Source organism: Artemia franciscana, chromosome 20, assembly GCF_032884065.1.
Source record: "Artemia franciscana chromosome 20, ASM3288406v1, whole genome shotgun sequence".
Taxonomy (NCBI): Eukaryota; Metazoa; Arthropoda; class Branchiopoda; order Anostraca; family Artemiidae; genus Artemia; species Artemia franciscana.
The window spans coordinates 37737278-37749020 of record NC_088882.1 but is presented as its reverse complement, the minus strand read 5'-3'; the positions used below and the strand labels follow the sequence as shown (position 1 = coordinate 37749020).

At 34.2% G+C, this 11743-nt stretch overlaps 1 protein-coding gene across 1 annotated transcript in view; it reads left to right on the top strand.

The window, feature by feature from the left end:
* The first annotated feature begins 2286 nt into the window (after positions 1 to 2286).
* LOC136040215 (TBC1 domain family member 13-like) overlaps positions 2287 to 11743 on the top strand; it is a 120385-nt gene continuing 110928 nt past the window's right edge. Inside the window, exon 1 of the mRNA XM_065724410.1 lies at positions 2287 to 2680. The gene's annotated coding sequence lies outside the window, so the exon portion shown is untranslated. The remainder of the gene's footprint in view (positions 2681 to 11743) is intronic.

Genomic DNA, 11743 nt, shown 5'->3' with positions numbered 1-11743 from the left:
GGGATTGTATTTACATAAAATAAAAATAGCAATATGAATGCTCAGTTTTGTGATGTTCTAGTCAAAGAAAAAAAGAAAAATTATATGTTCTATTGGTTTTCCACCAGCTCACTTGAGCAAAATCATTTGTGACAAAAATATACCCATGGTTGGCTTAGAATCCCTCTAAAATGCTTTAAACAGAAGGAATTTTAAAAACAATTATACTGATCAGCAAGTATAATATTAAAATAACTCTCTAAACTTGGCACTTTTTAAGACAATTTTTTAGCTGTGCAAATGCAAAACTTTAATAGTGTCCTATGTATTCTAAAAAAAAAAAAAAATATATTAAAATGTGTCAGTTGTATTTTGATATAAGCTGCCTCAAAAACTTTTAGTTAAAATATATGAAATGAAGGGCCAGGCATTCCTTTACATTTTATGCAACATGTAAAAAGAAAAACAATTCAATTCTTTTTCACAAAAGAAGATTGATTTTAAAAAAAAATCTATTTTTAACAGAAAGCGACTGACATCAATAAAATCAAGTAAAACAAAAATTCATGGAGAATAAATAATATCAGCCATATATTTAACCTACAATCAGGTGGCATAAAATATTATTTCTAAATATAGAAAAACCCAGTGTTATGGCTTAAAGTTCTGTTAAATCAACAGCAATTGTCTTTTCAGAACTAAGGCCAGCGAGAAAGAAACTGATAACCAAAAATTGATGTAGTCAAAAATTTCAGGACCTTCTAGAGGAGAAAGAAGTGGAGGTAGGTAATTTAAATACTTTCCTTGGACATACTTTGGTTAATTTATAGCAAACAGTATTATTGGCTTTTGTATAAAGTGAATATACCACTTGATGCGTTTTATTATGCTCTTTACAAATATAATAATTGCTTCTATTGGAAATTCAGATTTAAGCACTTTTTGACCTCTTAAAAATGACGTAAATATGGGGTATAAAAAAGGCTTAAAATATTGGTCTCAGACTTTAAAACACTGGACTCAAACTTACCATTTCATTATGAATCCATTTTTTTAATGTTATATTATCCACAAGCAGTGATTTTCCACAATTAAATTGGATAAATAAATTTTATCAATGTTATGGTGCTTTCTTCTTCCTTGACAGCAAATTTTAAATAAAAGCATGCATTTTTGGTCAAAATATGAAAGCTGGCTAACTGTTTCCTGTAAATTTAACTATATTAAAGGCAACAATGGTTAGTTTACATATTTAATATATGATATGCTTTACCCCCACCTCCCTGATGTTCAAATATATAGCCCAAATTTGTTTCTAAACTATTCCAGATTTGTGATTTCAAATATCTTATTATTTTGTAAAAAATTTAATTGAAATTTTGGCAACAAGGAAGAAGAAAACGCCACAACATTCAGTGCTTGTGGATAATATATCCTTAAAAAAAATGGATTTATAATGAAACAGTAAGTTAGAGTCCAATGTTATAAAGTTTGAGACCAATGTTTTAAGCCTTTTTACACTCCACATTTAGGTCATTTATAAGAGGTCAAAAAGGGCTTAAAATATGAATTTTCGGTAGCAGCAATTATTATATTTGTAAAGAACATAAAAAAAACGCATCAAGTTGTATATTCACTTCATACAAAAGCCAGTAGTTCTGTTTGATATAAATTTACCCATACTCTAGCCTCTAGACACATCCCTGAAAGTTTCATTTTCCTAACCTAACCTCTTTCAAAGATAGCCTAAAGTAGCTAAAGTAAAATTTTACCCCTACTTTATGTTAAAAATCCAGTTTAGACAGCAATCTCAATGAATATATACTTAAATTACCTTAAATTACCTTAAATCGCACTGGCCGGCGAATAAGGTTGGGTACTATATAATATAGGCATTGATCTAACCATTCTAAAAAATTTTCAACTAAAAATTAAAGGTTGGTTTAAAAACTAGGCCTGTTTATTTCGGTTATATTTGAATAACTCACCAATGTGATAGCTGCCTTCCTAAGAACCAACGTTTTTAACAACATATAAATTTTCTTCTGATTCCTTATTAAGCTTAGCCTATGCAAGATGGGCCTAGAACACCAAAAACCCTAAGGAAGATGCATAAGATTACTTACAGGTCACTGAAAAGCTAAGATTATTTCCACTATTAACAGTTTCCCTGTCTTGTCTTTAGACTAAACGATTTCACATATCTAAATTTTTTGCTACTGAAGCGTTCGATTCGCAATTCTGTGTTGACTTTCTAGGTCGTTTTGCTACTAAATAAAACGGCAGTAGAGAAAAAAGTCAACTTTTAAGTTAACTTTTACGAGTCGAATCAAACGCAACTCAGACCTTTTGATTTATCGGTTAAACCTCGATTAGTAAAAATCCCATTGGACAAGTAAACAAACACAGGGTAAGGGTTATTCGATTGTGAAGGAACATAAGACAGGAGGAAGGATATTAGACAATTTATTAGGGAAAACAGAATTCGACAGAATAGTGACATACTAAGCGGAGCAGGCTTGAACAGTGATTGTGCTGATGGACTTAAGTTGATATGCAAGTTTTTAAAGGATATTAAGCGGATAAATCTTATATGAACCAAGTGGTATAGTATAGTGATCATAGTATAAGAAGCCTCTTGAGTCCTTGCAGGAAGAGAGGAGGAATCATTCAATTCAATTGTAGGTCTTATATAAAAAATGTGAGTATTTCTTTGATGTAAATTAGTTTCTTAGGCTAAGGGACATGGAAAAAACAAACTAAGGGCCCATTTCACAAGGATGAGAACTGGATTAGTTTAGTTGGAGTTAGTTGAGTGAAAATTTTGAGGGCATCCAGAGCCTTAATGATCTCATTGGAACATATGTTGAATATTAGTGAATAATGATTTATTCATTATTGGAATAATAAAGATTTGTCGATAAAATCCTATTTAATTGACTTCTTGCTATCTTGGCAAGGGTTTAGGTTAGGAAAATGAAACTTTCAGGGATGGGTCTACAGGCTACAGTATGTCATGGGAAGGTATTTTCAAGTACCTACCTCCACTCCTTCTCCCTCTAGAGGGCCCTGACCTTTTATGACTTTAAAAATATGTGTATTATGAAACTGAAACCTTGTAAGATAGATCTTCTGCTTAATTGAAGTATAACAAAATTGTTTTCAGCTTCATAACTTTGCTCAATCCCATTTTATATGGTTTTAAAGATATTTATTTATTTATTTATTTATTAATACCAAATATGGTAAGCTGTATATATGCAAATACATTTCCTAAATTTTGAAGAAAAACATTAATATGGCTTAAAATTCTACTCAAATAACAGGAATAGCATTTTCAGAAGTAAAGGCAGACAGAAGCAACTAGTAACTGAAAATTAAGGTGAAATGTTGTTTTGTCAAAGTTTCAATAGATTTACCTGTAATGTAGGCAAATTTCATGGCCCTCTAGAGGGAGAAGGGTTGGAGGTGGGCACTTTAAAATACATTCACAGTACATACTTTAGCCTGTAGACCCATCCCTGAAAGTTTCACTTTCCTAACCTAAACCCTTTCCGAGATAGCAAGAAGTCAATTAATTAGAATTTTACTGATTAGTCTAATATTTTCTTGGAAGATATTTTGTGTAAGTAAATTTTTTGACTAAAATTCTGTAAGTAAATTTTTTGACTAATGACAGTGATAGGGATAGTTGTAGCTACTTTTAGAATCAGCATTTCATCCTGAATCAGAATATAATATTCATTTCCATCAAACTGACCTTAACCCTCATCCACTCCCTAATATCTAAATACATACCCTGAGTTGTGAATGTGCATCCATGAACTTCTGAAACCTGTTTAATGTCAACATTCATCATTGAATGTCCAAAATTCTTTTGTCTTGGCTTGGATTCAACTAGCTTCACAGGTCAGCTTTTTCAGTCTTATGCAAGCCATGATTCTAAAAGTTAGGTTAGGTTAAATTTTGTTATAAATATTAGAAATAGGCTATGAATCTAAGCTAATCTAAACTGTCATCATGAAATTTTACATCAAACTCAAAGTATATAAGTATATACCATTAGGAAAATCTTTTTCCAAATATGATGCACATTTTAGAGTGGGTAAGTAGACTGTAAGAATATGTATTAGAGCCATAGTTTCAGTTGCTACTTTGTTATCTATCAGAACCATTTGTCATTGTGCTTGTGCAAAGGTGTTGTCATGAATCTTCTTTGGTTTTAGATCTGCATAAAAAAAAATTCAATAGAGAGCATAGGACTTTTTGCTACTATATATATGATACTATATATACCTTCACTGTGATCAATCTGAAAAAGTTGACTGGCAACATCAACTAAATCCAAGGAGAAAATAAAGGACTTTTGGATCTTCACCAGTTAATGCTGACATTCATTCTGACAGTCATGGTAACATATACACTGAATTCCTCATAAGTCACCATTTGCTTCAAACTGATTTATTTGGCTCTAAGTCTACTCTGTAAAATGCTTGATTTACTAAGTGGATCCTAAAATATGGCATCAAAATAAGAGAAAATTCATTGTATATATATATATATATGCTTAAGGTAGTTACATTACCTTGAATTGTAAAATTTAAAAATAAGCATAATTTTATATTGGGGGCTATTGAGAAGGAAACATGTTAAAAACACAATTCTTACTTCATAATATGCAGAATAATTATGGTTAACATATTTTTTATACAGCTCTGTTTTTTATCCACCTTCATTAGGCTAAATGTTTTCAATTTTTCCAATGCATATATTAGTATTTTAATAACATTCTGCCTATACATTGCTCTTGTCTTGCCCCTGTACCTGTAAATTGGATCAAGTATGACAAAACAAGAACCAGAAAAACAAGAATGATACATGGCAGAATGATGGAAAGTTTATAATTTGGGCTATATATTTTTATAGTGTATAATATATACTTATATTTATATATGTATATAGTGCTATAAATTTTATAGTATTTTTATCAGAATTTTATACTGTTTCCTTCTTATTAGCCCCAATTGTGCATTGATGGCTAAAAGTTTATTAAGTTTTTCCTTTTTCATATACAATTCAGGCTAGAAGAAAGTGAATACATCACTTGATGTCTGTTATGTTCTTTCCAAATTTAATAATTGCTTCCAGGGGAAATTTTGTTTAGAGCCTTTAATGGGACCCTAAAATCTAAATTGTTATCTTGTGCATGGATTTTAGACTATGCTGTTAAGCATCATCTATCCACATAGTCAAGGGGCTTGGGCTATACAATAATTTTTCTCCAAATTATTGGGGGGGCAGCTGCCCCCCAAAAAACCCCTTCTGTGAAGTTCGGAAATTAGGCTCCACTGTTTAAGTATGAATATTTTTTCCCAGGGCCTTCATATGGAAGGTTTTTTTTTTTTTTTTTAATGTGTTTATGCACATCAAATTTTAATGAGAAGAGAAATTACCAGTGCAACAGCACACACATAAAAAAAATTCCAGCAATGGTTAGTTTACATATTTAATATATGCTATACTTTACCCCCACCCCCTGCTGTGCAAATATATAGCCCAAATTTGTTTCTAAACTATTACAGATTTGTAATGACCCCATATATAAGTCATTTTTAAGAGGTCAAAAAATGCTTAAATCTGAATTTGCGGTAGAAGCAATTATTATATTTGTAAACAGCATTAAAAAAGGCATCAAGTGGTATATTCACTTTATATGAAAGCCAGTAATACTGTTTGTACCAGTTTTAGCCAATGGTAAAACTGGTGCAAACGTATATAGGTAACAGAAAAAGTGAAATTTAGTGTAAATGACAATCAGGAACTGGATACTGGCTCAAGGGGGCCAAAAACAAGGCTATATAATTGGAGTTCAAAGAACATGGTGATTTTTTAGTGAAAAAAAACACTTCCCTGGCTAATTTAGGACTTTGAATTAATTAGCCTACCAAAATTTTCCTATCCTATGCAATTGAAATAGTTTTCCCTTTTCAGAGCATTAAGACAATTTATCACAATAAAAAATATCCAAAGCGTCTTGAATGGAATGACTTAAAAGGCAAATGACAACCACAATTTGAAATCTTACAATTAAACTTCTGGCCACACAAATTGTATTAGGCTACCCAGCTCTGAAATAATTGCTGAAGGTGTATTTGCCTGTAAAATTAGAAACAGGCCCGAAGTCCCAGCCTCTTCCTTGTCAGAACTTCACATAGCATTAAAGCATTAATTACACTATATATTATACACTATATATATTACACTTATATATTAATATTATTATATTAATATTTGTGCGTGGATTTTAGACTATGCTGTGAAGTATCATCTATCCACATAGTCAAGCGGCTTGGGCTATACAATAATTTTTCTCCAAATTATTGGGGGGGGGGGCAGCTGCCCCCCCCCCCCCCCAAAAAAAAACCCTTCTGTGAAGTTCAGAAATTAGGCTCCACTGTTTAAGTATGAATATTTTTTCCCAGGGCCTTCATATGGAAGGGGTCATTGTATAAACTTCAAAGGGGGCTCCACCGTTTGGAAATTTAGAGTTCTAGTGCCCTTTTTAAGGGTCAAAAGTGATCAGAGGCAACTAGGCCCCCAAGCCCATTTTCCCCCAGATACATTTAATAAAAGTTTTGAGGTTGCTATTCTGTTTAAAATAGTTCAAAGATCATATAACAAAAACTCTGGGTCAACACAGCCCCCCAGTGCCTAGAGGCAGGCATTTTAAGTTATGCCCTGGGGCAAATTTGGTTCTTACTAAAGGAATGCTCATATAAACATCAGAGATGGTACATATGATTTAAAATTAAAAGTTCTTGTTCACTTTTGAGAGTCAAAAGTGATTGGATATTAGCCCCCCCCCTAATGTCCTTTTTTCCCCAAATAAATCCAATAAAAAGCTTTGAGATAGCCATTTTGTTAATAGTAGCTCAAAGATCTTATAAGAAAAACTCAAGTGTCTACACAACCCCTCAGGACCTGAGGAAAGGTGTTGTAAGATATTCCCAGGGGTAAATATTGCTCATATTTGCAGAATCAAAAGAGATCAGAGGGCAAGTAGCATCCTCCCATGCACTTTTTCTCCAAATGTATCAGAGAGAAACTTTGAGATAGCCATTTTGTTTTAAAAGTGTCCTTTTTAAGAGTCAACAGTGATTAGAGGGCAAATAGCCCCCAACACTTTTTCCCCAAATGCATCCCAATAAAAATTTATGATAACTATTTCGTTAAAAGTAGTTGAAGATCATATAACAAAAAAAAACAGTGTCAACACCCCCCTCCCAGGGACAAGGGGTAGGTGTGGTAAATTATTCCCAGAGGACAAATACTTCTTTAAGAATCAAAATAGATAGGAGGGCAACTAGTCCCCCTACCCCCTTTTTTCTTCAAACCCATCCAATAAGAACTTTGAGATTGCCATTAAAAAAAAATAGCTCATAGATTATATAACGAAAATTCTGGGGTGAACACTATCCCCAGGGCCTGGGGGCAGGCGTTGTAAGTCAGTTTCTAGGGGCTATATATGGTTCTTATGGAAGGGATAGTTGTATAAGCTATAGAGCAGCCTTATTTGATTGGAAATTGAAAGTTCTAGTTTAGTTTTTGAGAGGTAAAAGCTTGGAGGACAACTAGTTCCCCCCCCACGCCTTTTCCCCAAACCCATCCAGTAAAAATTTTGAGATAGCCATTTTCTTATAAATTATTCAGAAGTCAGATAAGAATAACTAAGGTGTTGATACAACCCACCAGGGCCAGGGGGTTCTGAGTTATGCCCTGGGCCCATATATGGTTCTTATGGAAGTGATGCTTGTATAAACCTCATAGATAGCTTATTTGATTGGGAATTGAAATTTCTGGTTCACTTTTTAAGAGTCAAAAGAGGTCAGGGGGCAACTATACCTCCACGCCCTTTTTTCCCCAAACCCACCCGATTTAGATTTTGGGATAGCATTTTTTTTAAATAATTCAAAAATTAGATAAGAAAAACTCACGTTGACACAAGCCCCCCAGGGGGCAGGCGTTGTAAGTTACTTCCTGGGTGCATATATGACTCTTATAAAAGGGATGCTTGTATAAACTTCAGAGAGGGCTCATTTGATTCTAAGTTGAAATTTTTAGTTCATTTTTAAAGAGTCAAAAGAAATCCGAGGGCAACTAGCCCCTTCATGCCCTGTATTCTCCGAACCCATGCGATAAAAATTTTGAGATATCCATTTTGTCAAAAATAGTTCAAAGTTTAGATAACAAAAACTCCAGTGTTGATGTAACCCCCAGGGCTCAGGGGAGGGCTTTGCAAGTTTTCTTCTGGGGGTATATCTTTTCTTTAATGTAGGGATGCTCATATATAGGCTACTCCGAAGGGGGCTCATTTGATGGGAAATTGAAAGTTCTAGTTCGTTTATAGAGCCAAAAGAGATCCAAGCATAACTACCCCCCACCCCTATCCCTTTTTTCCCCAAATCCATCTTATACAAATTTTGTGATAGATAATTTAAAAATATAGTTCAAACATCAGATAACAAAACTCCGGGGGCGGGAGCTGTAAGTCATGCTCTGGGGACCTATCTGGTTCTTATTTTAGGGATGCTGGTATAAACTTCGGAGAGGGCTTATTTGATTGAAAATTGAAAGTTCCAGTTTGCTTTAAGAGTCAAAAGAGATCCGAGGGCACTTAGCCCTTTTCTTCAAAGCCCTCCCGATACAAATTTTGAAATATCCATTTTTTAATAGTTCAAACATCAGATAATAAAAATCCAGGTTTGACTTGACCCCAGGGTTCGGGGGCGGGTATGGTAAGTTATGCTCGTGGGGCATATCTTGGTTTTATTGTAAGGATGCTTGTATAAACTTCGGAGAGGAATCGTTTGATTGGAAATTAAAAGTTGTAGTTCGATTTTAAGAGAAAAAAGAGATCTGAGGGAAACTAGCCCCACCTAGCCCTTTTTTTTTACCAGACCCATCCGATACAAATTTTGAGATGGGCGTTTTTTGTAAATAGTTCAAGCATCATATCATTTTCATTCAGAGTTCAAGGAATTATAACAAAACCAGATTTCATTTCTTTCGGATAACATCCATGCTTACATTTAGACAAATTGTGTAACTAACTAGTTTAAACCAAGATTGAAATAACGTTTCTCTCCTGAGTGGCTTTGAGCCAATATTGTGATTTTTTTCAAATAGTGAAAAAAGTCTTATTGCTAATTAACGATACTGGATCAAATCAAGGAGTGATAAAGGTTTTACATTTTGCACTTTGATAAGTTAACAAGGGTGTAAATGGCAGACCAAACACGAGAGGCTGAGAAAATGCAAAGTGCCCAGTTCTTGCAAGAAATCAATTTTAAACTGGATTTATTACCGGTGCTTTTGCAGAAAGTTAATACGATTCCCGAACTTTTGGATAGCATTGATGCCATACAAGTACAGGTAAGTAGCATTATTATGCAGTTATCTAACAATGCTAAGACAAATGATGAAATTAAAAGAGAGCTGGAAAATGTGAAATCTAACCTAGCAGTCTCTTAGGAACGAGCCAACAAACTTGAAGCAGATCAGAAAAGAACGAATTTAATCTTCTATAATTATACCCTTCAACAACTCGGTGATTAAACTCTGGAGCAAGAAATAATGGGATTATTAAATCGTACTATGCCGTCTCTCGGAATATATCGAAGTGATATACGGGACATTTTTAGATTGAAATCAGGGCCGATAGTAGTAAGGCTAAACTCGGTTGAAATCAGAGACTATATTTTAAGAAACAGCTCCGTATTAAGAAGGTTTGGTTTATCGGTGGTTCCGGATTACACAGCTGTTCAAAGGGAGGCCCGTAACATTTAAAGGAAATGTTGACTCTGCGAAAAATGACGGCTGTGATGCAAAGTTACGAGGTGACAAATTGTTCATCCAAGGCCGAATGCTCAGGTACGATGGAAATTCAATAGTCGAGATTAAGCGTAATTTGAAACTAGTACAAAATTCTGGTCCATCCCTGAGTACTAGGCTCCCAAATGATCCCAATAATATTCCGATGAGGCTAGTTAGTGATAACGGTGATAGTGATATTGAGACATTGGTACCATCAACCAGCACTCCTCAGGCAGTATTGACAGCTAAAAGACCTGCTATTGCTATTGTCAGCCCAAATGACCTGCATCGACCAGGTACTCGTAATGTAGCACCCAAAGGAAGCCATTCGCCAAGAAAGAATTTTAATGAAAGACATCTTGGTGGGTTTTCACGTTATTTTTATGAAAATAAACACTCAAGTGTGTTAGCGGATATAAATGACCGCAGTCATGAGTATTATCATGTTGCCTTTTCCCCGTCTAAGAGTAGTAATGAGCAATCTCAACCAAAGGCTAGTGATGTTAATGTGCTAACAGAAGGCGTAGAAACATAGGAAATAGAGGGCCATATACTGAGTCTAGTGTCATGGAACATACAAGGATTATGTGATAAGTTGACATATTTATATGACGATTTATATTCGTTTGATGTGATTTCGCTGATTGCAACATGGAACGATTGTTCTCCTATATCACATCTCCCCGGGTATTTCGTTGAACAGACCGTGCGTAATGTAGCAAGAAATAATAGACATTATGGTGGCGTTTTGGTTGAAGCATCTGCTGTTGAAAGTTATGAGAGAATTAGTATTAGATCTGAAAACTTGCTTTGGCTGTATATTTATTTGAAATGTGGGAAGCAACTAATGTTGGGTGTAGTGTATATATACCTCCACAGAATAGTTCCTATAATCGAGAAAATACTTTGGAAATTTTAGGAGAAGAATTTTCATTAATACAAGAAAGTTATAGAGATCTGGAGTGTGTCTTAATGGGGGATTTCAATGCTTATACCGGCCTGGAGGCTGAGACCCCAGATTTAGGTGATTTTGTCCCAATTTGTTGTAGAATACCACGAAGCAACAAGGATGGAAAAAGAAAAATAAATTTATGGGGAAGAAAGCTCCTGCCGTTTTGTGGGGAACATGGTCTGATGATTGCGAATGGTAGGTTTGGGAATGATAAGGGTAAGGGCGAGTTCACTTGCCTTTCTGGTCCAACTCCAAGTGTTGTAGATTATGTGCTAATTAATACGCAATTTGTACCTGAATCAATAAATATGAGAGGATTAGATTTAGTTGGATCTGATCATAGAGCTATTATGCTTGAGGTGAAGATTGGGCAGTTTGTGGACCACGGTTCATGAGTAAGAAATTTCTACAATGCGGATTATAGAAAAATAGGTTTAGAAAAACGAATTAGAAATGAGTTAACAGATAAAGATATTGAGGCATTTAAAAGGGAGCTCTTGGAGTCGCATGTAAAAAATAAGTTGAAAGCGTTAGAAGACAATGAAAAAGATGCACATAGTGTAATTTTGCTGTTAAATGAAATAATGGGCAGTTGTGCAGAATCATTTGGCCTGACTAAAAAATTGAAAAAGAATGATCGATATTTTGATTTTGATTGCAAGTTAATGAAAGAAGAAGTAAAATATTTATTAAAGCGCTTGAATGAATTTGATAGCGCGGAAGATCAAAGTCTGAGATTGGCTAAATATAAAGATAAAAGAAGAGAATATAAAAGTTTAATAAAAAGAAAAGAGTACGAGAATAAGAAGAAACTGGACATTGCTGATGATTTCAGAAATAAAGATTTTAATCTTTATATAAAGAATGATAGTGGAAAGGGAAATGTTAATACCCAGGTTGTTCCGGAAGCTGATTCATGGCCTGATTACCTAAATAATT